We start from the raw sequence: 17119 nt of genomic DNA on the forward strand, positions 1-17119 counted from the left end.
GCATGTTCACTGATACCGTCGATTTTGCTATGTCTAAACGTCGAATAATCCTGTCCTTGCCAAATGAGCCCACACTGAAAAAAAATTTACCTCGATTTACCGCGAAATGTCTGGAAGCAGGGTGGCCAGCCACTTGGCAGTAATATAACATTACCGTCACTCAATGTAAATTCAACTTACACCCGCCCGGTAATCTAACTTTACACGCCAGACTGTAATGTTACAGTCACCTCTGGTATATTCAATCTACATTTTCTTCTGTACATTTACCACCGAGAATGTAATTTTACCGCCTTACCTACCTACCTACAACCCTACATGCTGCCCTTGTAAATCAGATCACATGCCAGCTTGTAAATTCACGTCTCAGCCTACACCCATACCTATCCCAAAGCAACGCGATGACCGCAAAAGTTTCTTCATGCTCTCAAGACGACATTAGGACAACTGTATATTCATTCATGATTCACGATGAAAAAGTATTGATGCTGGAGGTATAATTCTTGTTTAGGAGGCATGCAAATATAGCACGAGTGGTCCCAAGAAAAGGTGAATCAATTCCACCGCCGGATAGACTTCCAATTGTTTCTTTTTCTCGTCTTCATTCCTTCTGCGTGACTAGTATCTTGCAGTTCCACTAAAAACAATTCATGCGTAAGTCGCTATACTAAGCCAAGTTGCTAACCTAGACATGACTTATAAAGACTGTCTAAAGACAAATGTAACAAGTTTTGAAGTACCGGTACTGGTACATTGTGACTTGACGACTCCTCATTTGACATGATATAGTAGAGATTCATGACTTAAATGATCAATGTATTGAAAGAAAAGGTGCCTCATTTGATGCGGCATGTGAGCCAAACATATCGAGCAGTGGATGAAAACATATCTAAGCTATGACCCGATCAATGTCAATACCAAGCCAACAGTTTCAACTACTCCGCGGCAGAGTATGTGGTGTCGCAGGTCATTATACAAGTCGACTAATATCCCAAAATAGAACTGAGAATGGGGCGACTGAAATATTTAAATCATGAAACCAAAGTCATCCGGGTGGTGTGCACAGTCGTAGATATTCACGGCAACTAATACTATACAGTAGGCTACTGTACCTTTTACGATGCGCAACCCATTCATCAGTCCTGGGAATCTTCAACGAAAGTCTCTACTTTCTTCAATCACAAGTCACAAGCTTCGCATTCGCACCGACAGCCTTTGCATGCCCTGCTCAAAGCTCGGGCTGCTCGGCTACTCGGCTCGACACGCAGACGAGTTTGAAATAAGTGATATTCATCCGCTCACATATGCCACCAATAATATTTACTGTCCACGTTATAATGTTCAATCCAGGTTGGTTTTTTCATACAGAAACATCTATCAACACCTATAGTCCCTTTCTTTCGCATCTAATTTCGTATATATTGATATTTATTACTCCACGTGTGGTTCCCTACTTACTTACCTAACCGGACGCTATTTGTGATGTCACAGTTGATTGTTGGTTGTTTACTACGAATCTCAGAAAAACCCCGCAACGCGCAACCTAAAGTAACCTATTATAGGTCGCCGTGTCCGCCATTAAGAAATGGTCAACTGAGCCTGCTGTGCTGATATTTCTAGTTTGAGGAATAAGATGATATATCCTAAACTGATTTTTGTAACTCATTTTCCCTATCTGTTACAACAAATCTAACCGCCGAGGCCGACCGTGTAGCCATAGCCTTATAATATAATGTCTATGGTGTAACTACATTGTCAGCTGCTTCTTGCACCCAACTATGCACTATACCGAAATTGGTAGGGCCTACTAGGGTCAACCAGTTCCGTGTGACCTAATCCTGTCTCGCGAACGAGGTTGAATCAGGTCAAATCGCAACGAGAATGATATCACAGTGACATGCACTTCCACGTATCCACTGGTTGCTGGGGCTTGGAAGCTAATCAATTTTGCCAATAGCTTGGTAAAATGCCGTAGTGAGTAACTGTCAGTAACCTTGCGAAGAAATTCTGGTAACTTGACTTAGCAGCTAAATTAATGTAATATTACATATCAAAATGTAAAATGACAAGCTACACGCTGCTATTGGCTGCGACCGGTAATTCGTTGTAAAATTTACAGAAATTTCTTTGTAAATCTACCAGATTTTTTTGTGTGCAGTGGTATACAGATGCGACCCCCAATGTATGTTAGCGATATATTTATTGATATAGTTATAGCCTAATTCAGTCGTTATCTTACAAAATAATTTCGCGCTTCGCGCGAACAGGGCTGATTGCGCACTGCACAGTTGCATGACATATTGTTATCAATTTTAGAGCGTATTAATATAAGTCTTGTTTGCAATGTTACCTAATTCGGTTCGCTCCTATCGACTACTTAAAAAAGGTTATCAACATTCCAGTTGCCTGCGCAATGGTTCGTAAATCTCAGGTGTCCCTTTCGCCGAAAAAGTTGCCCACCCCTGGTATAGATAAAATTAGAAATTACTTGCAAATTACAACTCAGTTGCAGAGGGGAAGAAAATCGCAAGATGCGTTTTCGCGATGCAGTCAAAATTGATGCAATTTTTGGAATTTTACCATGGTACTGGGACAGAGAAAATGCATCGGCTGGTTTTGTAAAATTGTAAAAATGATGTAATTATGACCAAACGATGCTTCAACTTGACAAAATAAAAATTTGTAGTGTAGCTTAGCTGTTTGGGTCGAACAAATGTTTAAGAAAAAGACTGCAAGTCCCAATCCTTGAATACTTGATTAAGTACATGTAGACTATACATAGGCCATGGTCTTTGACTACTTAACTAAATTCCATTTATGGCCAATGTCTATTATAGTAGTAAGAGTGTTTGTGCTTGTAATGAGGATAGTGTGCAATGACAAAATTAGTAAGTTCAATTTCTTTATTAGTTGCTGAGTCATACACAAGAGCTACACTTGGACTTTTTATCTACATTTTTATTATAGCCTACAGGATTGGATATCTTCCATATTTGAATGATTCATACATTTCAGGTTATTAGAGAGTCCATGTTATAAGGAAGGATATTTAGCAAATCTTTATTTCATGTTAATTGCATAGTGGATAATTCGAGCTGTGCCACAATGAAACAATTTAGCATGCCACGGTTAATCATATGTTTGCATATGTTTAATGGGCGACAATTTGGCATATAGTTTTCGAAGTAAATTGGTAATAATGCTGGAGTCGAAGTCAGGAGTCGGAGTCGGTACGTTTAAAGACCCAGGAGTCGCAGTCGGAGTCGGTACATTTAAGGACTCAGGAGTCGGAGTCGGTATATTGAAAATGTTTGGAGTCGGAGTCGGAGCCGGAGTCGGTGGTAAAATTTACCGACTCCTCAGTCCTGACTCAAGTATAGTTTTCCGCTACTTGCGCTAGTTTTACTCAAGTAAATCAATTTTCGGCTACTTCTACGTCGTAATATTCTGTGATAAACTTTTCACGGAGTAGTGTTGTAATGTGAATGATTGATGAATAATTGATTGTGCTAGACAGCAACCTTTAGTGTTGCCCCTTTAGTTACTGCGCACGTGCTATTATATCATAGTGTCCTATATGGTGTCGACACAAGCAAATCGCACGGTTCAATGAAATTGTATCACGTCACAGTTTCCATTTGGCTACAGGCAATTCGACGGTGATTTTTGACCGGCTTGCCGAGCATTAAATTTGATGAATCGGGTATCAATCGAAAGCTGACGCTGTACTTCTTGCGAAAATATAAATTTTATTCCACTCATGGCCCTGGAACCCCCACAATCAGCCCCGAATTATTCATTGTCGAGTAGATTGGCAGTGTGACGCAACAATGCTGTCTGGCGAAACGAGAGACTAGCTCAAGAGCAAGGATGCGGCCGAGCAGCGAGAGTGGGATCAGCTGACGTCGCGGCAATAGCAATGTGCAACCGCGCCACAGAGAAACGCTGCGCTGTTGATACTTTTTCTATGCGCTTCGGTACAAGCGAGCACACACCAGCCTTTCCTTGACTTGTAAGGGTAGAACTGGGTCCACAGAATGTATTAGGGCCCTACCAATTTTCGCGCGATATCCTTCAGCTGATAGAGATATGTAGGCTACGTTTAAGTAGTCTACATTGGATATGTCAGATTATTATGATATCGATTGCCTTAGCCCGCTTGTTGCGTAGGGCTCCAGAGATGCGTGGCACTGTTGATACTTTCTATAGGCGCTTCGCTAAAAGCGAGCACACACCAGCCTTTCCTTGACTTGTAAGGGTAGAACTGGGTCCACAGAATGTATTTGGTCCCTACCAATTTTCGCGCAATATCCTTCAGCTGATAAGAGATATTTCTAGTAAGAAAAATATACTTTCAAGTAATAAGATTCACTCAAGACAGCAAATTTAGATAATGTAAATATATCATATTGTAGTAATACAACTACAGTGTTGAGTTTTCACTCTAGTCCCCATGAGCACCACGTCGGTGACCTTGACACCAAATTCCGAGAAGGCGAAAAAGTGCAAACTCTGTTGGGCCGAATGGACAATGGACATTCAGTTATTCACAGATGCGAAAAAATAATGCAAATCCGTTTTACGTAAGTTACATTAGGAATATAAATACAGGCTACAGAATGAATATAATTCAAATATCTGTGACACCACTGTATTACTTTTGACGCAAAAGGTCCCCGGCATTCAAAAAAACTGTTTGGTGATTGAAAAATGCTAAACCAAATTCAAACGTCAACGTTTATAGTGATATCAGATATATTCCAGTGAAAAACAAAGGTATGAATTTGGTGGTAACATTTTGGAATCATTTGGCAGGTATGGCCCGCAAGCTTTCTATAGTAACGGATTGAATCCGGACAGCGATACCAGTTTAATTCGACACTCCTGCTGTTAAACTTTATTCAACAATCAACATTTTACCTGCCGCATTCGCGGACCAAGTCCTACCCATACGGATCAAATAAAAGCTTGTAATGTATGCTCATGCTCAATGCTCCTTGCTCACACTTAACCATAAAAGCGACTATAGAAAGTATCGACACCCGCCATCAACAGCGCGACGTGTCTCTGGAGCCCTACGCAACAAGCGGGCTAAGGCAATCGATATCATAATAATCTGACATATCCAATGTAGACTACTTAGACGTAGCCTACATATCTCTATCAGCTGAAGGATATTGCGCGAAAATTGGTAGGGCCCTATTACATTCTGTGGACCCAGTTCTACCCTTACAAGTCAAGGAAAGGCTGTTGTGTGCTGGCTTGTACCGAAGCGCATAGAAAAAATATCAACAGCGCAGCGTTTCTCTGGCGCGGTTGCAACATTGCTATTGCCGCGACGTCAGCTGATCCCACTCTCGCCGCTCGGCCGCATCCTTGCTCTTGAGCTAGTCTCTCGTTTCGCCAGACAGCATTGTTGCGTCACACTGCCAATCTACTCGACAATGAATAATTCGGGGCTGATTGGGGGGTTCCAGGGCCATGAGTGAAATAAAATTTATATTTTCGCAAGCAGTACAGCGTCAGCTTTCGATTGATACCCGATTCATCAAATTTAATGCTCGGCAAGCCGGTCAAAAATCACCGTCAAATTGCCTGTAGCCAAATGGAAACTGTGACGTGATACAATTTCATTGAACCGTGCAATTTGCTTGTGTCGACACCAGAGATGAGCATGGATTAGGATTAGGTTTTGAAAAAACCGGATTTGTGAAATTGTGTCGGATTTGGATTGGATTTGGATTAGAGATTTTTTTCAGAACGGATTAGGATTTGGATTGGATGTACCTATCTTCTGGGAGATTGAAATGTCGTGTGGCGAATGGCGACAAACTTTATTCAGATCAGTTAATGTTGTACTTATGGTTACTTAGTTATCTTGAATCAAGTGAATCGTTGGTTGTGAAAGAAAATTTTCGAATCCCTCCATTGCATAAATTCGTTTTTTTTTCTGAATTTCCAGTTGGAATCGGATTAGGATTGGACATGGACTTGAATATGAAAAAGTTATGGATTAGGATTTGGATTTGGATTTGAAGGTTTGGATTTGGATTGGATTAGGACATAGAAATTTCAAATCCGCTCATCTCTGGTCGACACCATATAGGACACTATGATTATATAGTCTGGCTTTATTCCTTGTATTCTGCTGCTGTGTGAGGAACTCGCGTTCCTGCCTTGACAATAAACCGGCTCACACTTGGTAGTTGTGGCGTGTCTGCTGTTAGAATTCAACAGGTTATGGGACCAGCACGCTCCGGCTGCGGCAAGTAACGAGTTTGGGATTCCGAAGAAGAGATATTGAGAATATTGGATCGTACGGAGAGCTTACAGTTTCTAAAATTTGCGTTGGAGCCTAATGACTACCAGTGATGAGCAGAGATGGCCACAGTCCGGTTCAGGAGCCGGAGCCGGAGCAGGATTTTGATCAATTTTACTGCAGCCGGATCGGAGCCGGATTCTGAAACTGCCGTATGAGCCGGATTTAAACAGGATTTGATATTCATACCAAATATTGGGTGATAAAGGTTCAAGATATCTTATAGTCAATGAAAAAAGCGGCTTCGATATTACTTCCGTAGTTAAAGGCATTGATTGCTATGGATCAAGCCCAGGCTGGTTCCGACAATAAGTGACAACGTTGAAACCGCTGATACCGGTCACGTCGTTGAAATGCGTAAGCAACATAAGTAAAGTTTCTGCAGTGATGAGATTACTGCTGGAAGAGATGAGGACGAAGGCCGGTTCCAGCAAGCGAGCTGCAGAAGTGTTTGTTTTCGAATGCAGTTGTTCCTCAGATATTGATTCTTATCCTTCCTGTTCGTCAGCCATTAGGGTACTTGATATCAGTTGTCAGGATGACAGAAAAGCGAGTTGTCGGTGTTGTTGCAGAGGTAACTGGTGGTTGCGTGGTTCTGATTTCTGATATCATTTGGAATGATTGTGTGGTGTGCTAATGCATGAATATATGCTGGCATGGTCAATCGGTCATGTTTATAATTTCGGAAACACACTAGAACTGAAGTACCAGCGGTACTATCTGATTGATTGTGCACATCATCATGCTGATTATATAATATTATATATATTTCCTATTCATTGCTGCTCTCAAGTGATTATATTGATTGATTCATCCATTTTGTTTGATACATGTCTGTTCTGTGACTATGCCACTTCTTGTAAAAATTCAGTTCCATCTTCAGTAGTAGTATAGGCCTAGTTGTCTTGGCCAAGTCACAATGCACAATATCTGATTTTGTTGTTGGCATCATGGCTTCATGGCTTGCTTGGGTTACTATGTTTACCTTCTCCGCAAAGCAATTAATATTGCTTTCTCTGTTCTCACAGTCTTTTTAGCTCATTTCCCCTGCCTAGTTCCTACTACTTGCATTTATATTCAAGATATATACCGTACCTAACATTATTCATTTGAAATATGATATAAATGAACCCTTGTAAGGCATTACTTTATACTACTTTTTTGATTATAATATTCATATCTGTTTTGCAGGCTATATTTAATGTGAAATAGCACTAAAGCAATAGCAGGATTTTTTCGGATCCTAATTTTGTTGCTCAACTGTCGGACTCCGAAAACCTATTTGACTGTCGGATCAGGACGGATACGGATTCCCAAAATCTGGAATCCGCCCATCTCTGGTGATGAGCAGAGATGAGCATGGATTAGGATTAGGTTTTGAAAAAACAGGATTTGTGAAATTTTGTCGGATTTGGATTGGATTTGGATTAGACATATTTTTCAGAACGGATTAGGATTTGGATTGGATTGAACTATTTTCTGGGAGATTGAAATGTCGTGTGGCGAATGGCGACAAACTTTATTCAGATCAGTTATCAATGTACTTATGGTTGCTAAGTTATCTTGAATTATCTTGAATATGTTGCATTAATTAATATTTTTTTTGAATTTCCAGTTGGAATCGGATTAGGATAGACACTTACGTGACCTTTGACACGAACCAATCAGGTTGCAGTAGGATGTAAACAAAGAACAAGCCCGGGCAAGCTTACTATGAGCTCTTATGGAAAAGGGTTGAAAAATATAGGTTTTTAGCAAAATTACATTGAATTGGGAATAGCTGGCTTTGGTGAATGGTAATAACGTAGAGCTAGTATGTATATGCAGTGTTATAACCTACAATAAGCATGAATGATGGCAAGCACGCATCAGCATGGTATGTCCAAATGAATGAATTTCTGACAACTTTTCGGATGAAGCAACTATTGCTGTATTATCCTTAGTCGTATACTATAGGATTGTCGTAGCGAATAGAATGTATTAGAGGAATATTGAGTCAGGATATGTGTGGTATCCATTATGTGGCGTTATATGCGTTCTATTTATGGAATCGACATTTGTATATAGTAGTCTACAGTCTGTATCATTATCTAGCAAATTACTGTTACACTGGACACTTGTCTGCATATTCAATGATCATATTAATATGATATATGTTAGGCAACATGATCTGTTCCCGGCTGAAATCGTCATTTTTTGTTCTAGCTCGTGTATTGTATCTATCAGGATAAATACTGTGCTAATAGCCTGCGTAACATGGAGATGGCTACCCAGACCGTTCCTGGTGTGCGCTTTTACCTTTCCCAGAGCCAATGACATGCATGGAAGAATGTAAAATCTGGATAAAGGCATGTGGACTTCCTTGTAGTCATCTGAATTCTCATTTTATTAAGAAAATGACATCTATTATTGTACCAAAAATATGGAATCGTGACATAATCTAGAATCTAGATCAGTGGTTCCCAACATGGGCGATTTGGCGTTCTAGGGGGGCGAAAATGACGAAGGGGGCGAAAATGGACAAAGGGGGCGAAAATAGCGAAGGGGGCGATTGGGGGGGGCGATGACGCGTCAAAACGGCTGACATTTTATTTTTTTTATTTTTTTTTAGTCAACCCACGGAAATTTAGTTACAAAAGTGTGTCAAATCAGACATCGAGCCGAAAATTTGACCCTTTTTTTAGTCAACCCGCCGGTGATTACAGGTTTGTATGCCCAATTTTCGGTACACAAAATTTGGGGGGCGATGATCGGTATTGACCTTGAAAAGGGGGCGATAGGTCTAGATCTAGATGAAACAATTCTGTGTTTCAAAATGAGTCCAATCTGAAATGCAGTCACACTTGATGCCACAATCGACTTGGTGTGTGTCTCATTTTATTCCACTCCAGTTTTGTTGCTTGATGGTGTGTAATGTATTGAAATTGTTGAAAACAATATATTCAATAATGAGACGAATAGTTGAAATTGGTAGCGGTGATACGTTGTACGAGTCGACGAGTACGCCTTGATAGGTGCCTGCACAGCAGTATTGCTCTGTAAAATAAACATATTATATATTTTGTGCAGGCTTGATGGATTCGAAGTCGATGGATAAAACGCAAGGAAATCAAATTTCTGGAAGAAGTATAGAAGCACAAAACAGTAAACTTGTCCAGGAAAATTACAAATTGGCGGACAATTATTGCTAGTGAAGTTCAGTTCTCAGAGGAGCATGATAATGTCAAAAGATGCGGAGAAGCAGAAATTTTATGCTAGACTACATTAAATTCTTTCTGAATTGCCCGACTTATCCTACTGACGTCAAATTTATAGTATTGCTGTAAGCATAGTATTTAACTATTGGGTCAGCCATATGTAACTGCTTCATTAAATCGCGATTTGGCCATGTAGATAAGTGGTTCTTAAAAATGCACCATTTGCATTCATTCATGATTTCTCAAATCTACAATGATTATTGACTGTCAATAAATCACATACAACTTTGAAAGGATTGATGGATTGTGGTACACTTACTTTTGTGCAGGAACTATTTACAGGGAGCATTTAAGATCGAAATATTAGTTAAATATGTGGATTCGACAAGAAATGTAAGAAAATGATGGAGTTCAGCTATGGTGAGCCAGGCAATGCTATCATGGCAGAAAAGGGATTCACCATTGAGTCTGAAATCAAGAAATTGAATCTAGATTTAAATATTCCTGCACGTGATTTACACTCCTTCAAATGCCTGAGCCAGACTGTTCCACAACAAGAAAGATGGCGAGAGAACGTATTCATATTGAACAGCTGATCGGAAGAATCAAGGAGTATAAAATTTTGTCTGGTGTCATACTATGCAGCATTGTGTATCACAACTAACCAAATATATATGGACTAATTGCATACTCTAATTCAACATTGAAAATTAAAAATGAATGACGCAACATATTCGGCAATTGTGCAAATTCAGTTCCATTGTCAATATCGTAATGCCTAATAGCATGCTACGGATCGTAATTGCGCGGTGCCATGGTCAGTCTGTACCAACAGTGCATGTCTAGATATTCCAGTGGTGTGCATTATTGAAGCTCATTCAGATGCCCAATTTGTTGAATGAACAATTCTCCAGATGAAAATGTTCTAGGATCATTTGTGTTTGATGGAATGTTATAAAACTGAAGACACCAGATACACCAAAATCTACCTTGTGGCAGGAGTTGATCGGTTGCGAGTACAGTGGAGAGATTGCTTGTCAATCACGATGGAGCTCACTGATGCTGATGCAAATCACAATGTAGTCCTTTTAGCTTCAGGTGCTGGATTGTCTTAATCAATGCATATGCATGAGAGCATATATCAGAACCTAATATGAAAATAAATCATGGTTAAAATATCTATTGAAGAAGTCTCTGAAAAAATGTCTTTTTCCTTACTTACCCTGTCTTACAAGTGCAAGACGAATCAATAATGGATTTTCCGAGAACGTGTATTTCCATTGAGTGTGTTATCTCACTTTTCCGCAAGTTGCCATAACATTGGCTGTTCACTAGAATATTGCTTCTAAAAAGAGTGGATTGTCTCCTCAATCTTTATCCCTAAATCGTGTGCATAGCAGTGTCGGGATCAAGTCACTACCTTCGAGTCACGAGTCATCTCGAGTCATTGCACATTTTGACTCGAGTCAAGTCAAGTCAATCGATTTTCAAAGGTGATTCGAGTCAAGTCAAGTCACTCGTTTTTTGGTGGTGACTCGAGTCAAGTCAAGTCAAGTCAAAAGTCACGAGTCAAGTCACAATTCAAGTCAAATTGGATTTTCGAAGTATGAGTGATCATTGAAATTCATTATATTTTACTAGCTGTGTAAAAGAGAGATCAATTGGTCCATATCTTGAATCAAATAACGAATATAAAGTTAAATATACATGCAAAAATGCGTTGTATCGCTCACGCACGCGTAGAACTGCTAACAAAATACGCCAGTAACTGTATATAGCTACATCAGGGGTGTCAAACATACGACCCGCCAAATAATTTCATTCGGTCCCGCGCGAAGCAATTCTGAGTATAGGTTGATTTTATCCAACACATTTCTCGAATTTGTGGTATGAAATACTACTAATAAATATTCCTTCAAGATTGCACATTTCTAGTCTGTTCTTAGGCCACATTATAACCACCCGACAGCGGAGTTGTGACTTCTAGTCATCGTCAGGAGAAAATCGCTGACAGTGACACCCAATTCAGAGAATGCGAAAAAGTGCATATATTGAGTTAAGAGTTAGTAATATTTTGGAATCATTTGACTGGTGCGGCCCGATAGTGATCTGAATATTTGAATCCGGCCCGCGACGTCAGTTGAGTATGACAACTCTGAGCTACATGCTACATTCCCTTATTATCAGCCAAAATAGAGTATCGAATACGAAGCCTCGAGAAGTTGAAGGAAATTGATAGTACACTAGCCATCTATACACATCCGTGAGAATATAAACACATAAACTATATTTGTTCGATTTAAATCATACAAGAGGGTTGGAAAAGTTGTGCAATGTAAGGAAAAAGCCGTCCAATAAACAGCGATACATTGCTATTAAATTGATCTGCTACTACGAAAACGCAAGCTGTGCTCATTTCGTTTGTGGTCAGTGTATTTGTGATGTAATAATGTAGAATCAGTGAAACATACAATCAGTGAATGACTGGTTGCTCTCACAAGTGACAACGGCGTATCGTGAATAATCCGAACATGCACAAAATAAATTGATTTAGTCGACATCGTTTGCATGATGACTTGAAATTGACTCGTAAATTTTGCTCCGAGTCACGAGTCAATCCACATTTTTGAAGGACCGAGTCAAGTCAAGTCAAGTCATTTTTGCAAAGTGACTCGAGTCAAGTCAAGTCATACGAAAAAGTTGACTCGAGTCAAGTCATGACTCGAGTCATCCCAACACTGGTGCATAGCGCTCCATGAAATACTTCGTAGCTTTCTCCGCGGTGTTAGAAGAAGATGCTGTTCCACTCAAATCCATAAATTCGATAGAATCTCCATAGCTTTCAAGTTTCATATTCAATACACAAAAATTGTGATGTGTGGCAGCAGCTATATTTTATAGTATATATATTTCTGAACATGAGATATGCTTGAAAATTTTGCTCGAGACCTGGAGCCTATGAAATCGTCAAAATATGCATTGCCACAATCCTATAGTATAGTATACAACAATCGTCGCTTAATCAGAAAAGTTGTCAAAAACCCGTGCATTTGGACACAGCACGCTGGTGCGTACTTGCCACCATTCATGTTCATCCTAGATTAAAAGCTGCAACCACATACTAGCTCTACGCTATTACTATTCATTAAAGCCAGTCATCCCCAATGCAACGTAATCTTGCTTAAAACCTTCATTTTTCAACCTTTTCCCATAAGAGCTCATAGTAAGCTTGCCCGGGCTTGTTCTTTGTTTACATCCCGCTGCAGCCTGATTGGTTCGTGTCAAAGGTCACGTAAGTGTCTATTGCAGGGATATCTAAAAAAGTTTTAGAAATCCCTGGTCTATTGGACATGGACTTGAATATGAAAAAGTTATGGATTAGGATTTGGATTTGGATTTGAAGGTTCGGATTTGGATTGGATTAGGACATAGAAATTTCAAATCCGCTCATCTCTGGTGATGAGCGGATAGTGCATTTCGAGACTCCGAATCCCTCCGACAACTTTAGTGTCTGAGGAAAACTCCCTCCGACTCCGAAGAGCTCAATCCCAGACTCCGAGATACTCCGATGAGTCTCGTCAAGTATCCGAAACAGTGACAAGCATGGTACACTTGGTAATGTGTGTTTTACTGAATAAATGTGATAATATGGTTGGCCTCATAGTATTGTCTACTCTCCAGTCCCCAATTGCAGTGCATTTGGCTGAATTTTATGCACTTGACAATCATTTTTGCATTACCCGTCATATTACAACTTTACAAGGTGTCCACTGCCTGTGTTTTGGTTTGTAATCATAATCAATAGTGTATTCTGGTCTGAGATGTCCAAAGATATCGGAGACAAAAGTTACAATACTCCGAAATTCTCCGAAAAAATATCTGTAGTAAACTCCGACTCCGCTCCGACTGTCACAAAATCGGCAAAACTCCGCTCCGAATCCACTCCGACTCCGCTCCGATGCTCATCACTGGCCATGACTACTATGGCGTCCGGTGATGTAGAGAAATTCACGGCGGACAAACTGAATAGTGATAACTGGCTAACGTGGAAATACCAGATAACTTGTGTGCTGAAGGCGAAGGAAGTATTTCAATATGTTGATGGATCGGAAGTGTTGCCAGGAGGCGCAGATCAGCAGCAGACAAGGGAACACCAGAAGAAACTAGATAAGGCGTTAGCCATCATTACTTTGGCTATCTCTACATCGCAACTGTACTTAGTAACATCCTGCAATACGCCTGCGGATGCTTGGAATGCCCTGAAGGAACACTTTGAGGGTGACTCCGCCGGTAATAAACTATTGCTAATGAAGGCTTATTTTCGATGTGAAATGAAACCACTGTGATTCTATTAGAATTTTTGGCGAAAATCGGTGATCGGGTGAATCATGGAAATATACTCGGGTGTCATTACGTTTTGTGCTTTGGAAATTCCATCGGCATATTCAGGAACCTCTTGCCATACTATTTCTTGGTGATGTATTCAATGACAAATGCACGTAGACGACTGTTTTCGGGTGTAATTCCAGGTATTATGACGAAAAAACAATTTTAAGAAGACGAATAGATACCTACTACACAGCCGTTTGACTGAATATTTTGCAGAGAAATCGTCAGAAATGTGTCGATGATAACGCTCAACAGACCATGTCTATCGACAATCCTTAGGTATAAATATATTTCGAAGAGTGCGGGAATGGTTTCACACAGGCGGTTGCTACGAAGAATCATCATTTACCCGAATATATGATAACAACTAATAGTAGAACACTTATTTAAAGGAATTAGGCTTCGGACTCTACATATATCTCATTAGAATCGAATTGAAATCGGACATTTTCGAAATTTCGATAATCCGGACACAATTATGGCCCCAGATCGACCCTTGGGACGTCGACTTGAATAATAATTTTGGTATTGATGGAATCGGCTAGAATAGTAGAATCCATTTCAAAACGAATTAGGCTTCGGACTCTACATATATCTCATTAGAATCGAATTGAAATCGGACATTTTCGAAATTTCGATAATCCGGACACAATTATGGCCCCAGATCGACCCTTGGGACGTCGACTTGAATAATAATTTTGGTATTGATGGAATCGGCTAGAATAGTAGAATCCATTTCAAAACGAATTAGGCTTCGGACTCTACATATATCTCATTAGAATCAAATTGAAATTGGACATTTTCGAAATTTCGATAATCCGGACACAATTATGGCCCCAGATCGACCCTTGGGACGTCGACTTGAATAATAATTTTGGTATTGCTGGAATCGGCAAGACTAGTACAATCCATTTCAAAAAGAATTAGGCTTCGGACTCTACATATATCTCATTAGAATCGAATTGAAATTGGACATACTCGAAATTTCGATAATCCGGACACAATTATGGCCCCAGATCGACCCTTGGGACGTCGACTTGAATAATAATTTTGGTCTCGATAGAAGCGGTCAGATTAGTAGAATCCATTTCAAAAAGAATTAGGCTTCGGACTCTACATATATCTCATTAGAATCGAATTGAAATTGGACATATTCGAAATTTCGATAATCCAGACACAATTATGGCCCCAGATCGACCCTTGGGACGTCGACTTGAATAATAATTTCGGTATTGATGGAATCGGCTAGACTAGTACAATCCATTTCAAAAAGAATTACGCTTCGGACTCTACATATATCTCATTAGAATCGAATTGAAATCGGACATTTTCGAAATTTCGATAATCCGGACACAATTATGGCCCCAGATCGACCCTTGGGACGTCGACTTGAATAATAATTTTGGTATTGATGGAATCGGCTAGACTAGTACAATCCATTTCAGAAAGAATTACGCTTCGGACTCTACATATATCTCATTAGAATCGAATTGAAATCGGACATTTTCGAAATTTCGAAAATCCGGTCACAATTATGGCCCCAGTTCGACCCTTGGGACGTCGACTTGAATAATAATTTTGGTCTCGATAGAAGCAGCCAGATTAGTAGAATCCATTTCAAAACGAATTAGGCTTCGGACTCTACATATATCTCATTAGAATCGAATTGAAATCGGACGTTTTCGAAATTTCGATAATCCGGACACACTTATGGTCCCAGTTCGACCCTTGGGACGTTGACTTGAATAATAATTTTGGTATTGATGGAATCGGCTAGACTAGTAGAATCCATTTCAAAACGAATTAGGCATCGGACTCTACATATATCTCATTAGAATCGAATTGAAATCGGACATTTTCGAAATTTCGATAATCCGGACACAATTATGGCCCCAGATCGACCCTTGGGACGTCGACTTGAATAATAATTTTGGTATTGATGGAATCGGCTAGACTAGTACAATCCATTTCAGAAAGAATTACGCTTCGGACTCTACATATATCTCATTAGAATCGAATTGAAATCGGACATTTTCGAAATTTCGAAAATCCGGTCACAATTATGGCCCCAGTTCGACCCTTGGGACGTCGACTTGAATAATAATTTTGGTCTCGATAGAAGCAGCCAGATTAGTAGAATCCATTTCAAAACGAATTAGGCTTCGGACTCTACATATATCTCATTAGAATCGAATTGAAATCGGACGTTTTCGAAATTTCGATAATCCGGACACACTTATGGTCCCAGTTCGACCCTTGGGACGTTGACTTGAATAATAATTTTGGTATTGATGGAATCGGCTAGACTAGTAGAATCCATTTCAAAACGAATTAGGCATCGGACTCTACATATATCTCATTAGAATCGAATTGAAATCGGACATTTTCGAAATTTCGATAATCCGGACACAATTATGGCCCCAGATCGACCCTTGGGACGTCGACTTGAATAATAATTTTGGTATTGATGGAATCGGCTAGACTAGTACAATCCATTTCAGAAAGAATTACGCTTCGGACTCTACATATATCTCATTAGAATCGAATTGAAATCGGACATTTTCGAAATTTCGAAAATCCGGTCACAATTATGGCCCCAGTTCGACCCTTGGGACGTCGACTTGAATAATAATTTTGGGCTCGATAGAAGCAGCCAGATTAGTAGAATCCATTTCAAAACGAATTAGGCTTCGGACTCTACATATATCTCATTAGAATCGAATTGAAATCGGACGTTTTCGAAATTTCGATAATCCGGACACACTTATGGTCCCAGTTCGACCCTTGGGACGTTGACTTGAATAATAATTTTGGTATTGATGGAATCGGCTAGACTAGTAGAATCCATTTCAAAACGAATTAGGCATCGGACTCTACATATATCTCATTAGAATCGAGACCAAAATTATTATTCAAGTCGACGTCCCAAGGGTCGATCTGGGGCCATAATCGTGTCTGGAACATTAAAATTTCGAAAATGTCCGATTTCAATTCGATTCTAATGAGATATATGTAGAGTCCGAAGCCGAATTCGTTTTGAAATGGATTCTACTAATCTGGCCACTTCTATCGAGACCAAAATTATTATTCAAGTCGACGTCCCAAGGGTCGAACTGGGGCCATAATTGTGACCGGATTTTCGAAATTTCGAAAATGTCCGATTTCAATTCGATTCTAATGAGATATATGTAGAGTCCGAAGCGTAATTCTTTCT

General features: G+C 39.8%; 4 long non-coding RNA genes across 4 annotated transcripts; 2 read left to right on the top strand and 2 right to left on the bottom strand.

Annotated features, from left to right (window-relative positions):
* Positions 1 to 434: 434 nt before the first annotated feature.
* Positions 435 to 1789, bottom strand: LOC145447613 (uncharacterized). The gene is made up of 2 exons (XR_013917664.1): positions 1113 to 1789; positions 435 to 637 (listed from the first exon to the last, which is right to left on the bottom strand). It is a non-coding gene; the product is annotated as an uncharacterized LOC145447613 (long non-coding RNA).
* Positions 1790 to 6899: 5110 nt separating this feature from the next.
* On the top strand, positions 6900 to 9809 carry LOC145448615 (uncharacterized). The gene is made up of 2 exons (XR_013917977.1): positions 6900 to 8667; positions 9389 to 9809. It is a non-coding gene; the product is annotated as an uncharacterized LOC145448615 (long non-coding RNA).
* On the bottom strand, positions 8682 to 11904 carry LOC145448613 (uncharacterized). The gene is made up of 3 exons (XR_013917975.1): positions 10739 to 11904; positions 10506 to 10664; positions 8682 to 9355 (listed from the first exon to the last, which is right to left on the bottom strand). It is a non-coding gene; the product is annotated as an uncharacterized LOC145448613 (long non-coding RNA).
* Positions 11905 to 12775: 871 nt separating this feature from the next.
* LOC145448614 (uncharacterized) lies at positions 12776 to 14097 on the top strand. Its single transcript, XR_013917976.1, has 2 exons — positions 12776 to 13806; positions 13872 to 14097. It is a non-coding gene; the product is annotated as an uncharacterized LOC145448614 (long non-coding RNA).
* Positions 14098 to 17119: the final 3022 nt, after the last annotated feature.

Source organism: Botryllus schlosseri, chromosome 10 (genome assembly GCF_051294905.1).
Source record: "Botryllus schlosseri isolate E-star chromosome 10, Bs_hap1, whole genome shotgun sequence".
Taxonomy (NCBI): Eukaryota; Metazoa; Chordata; class Ascidiacea; order Stolidobranchia; family Styelidae; genus Botryllus; species Botryllus schlosseri.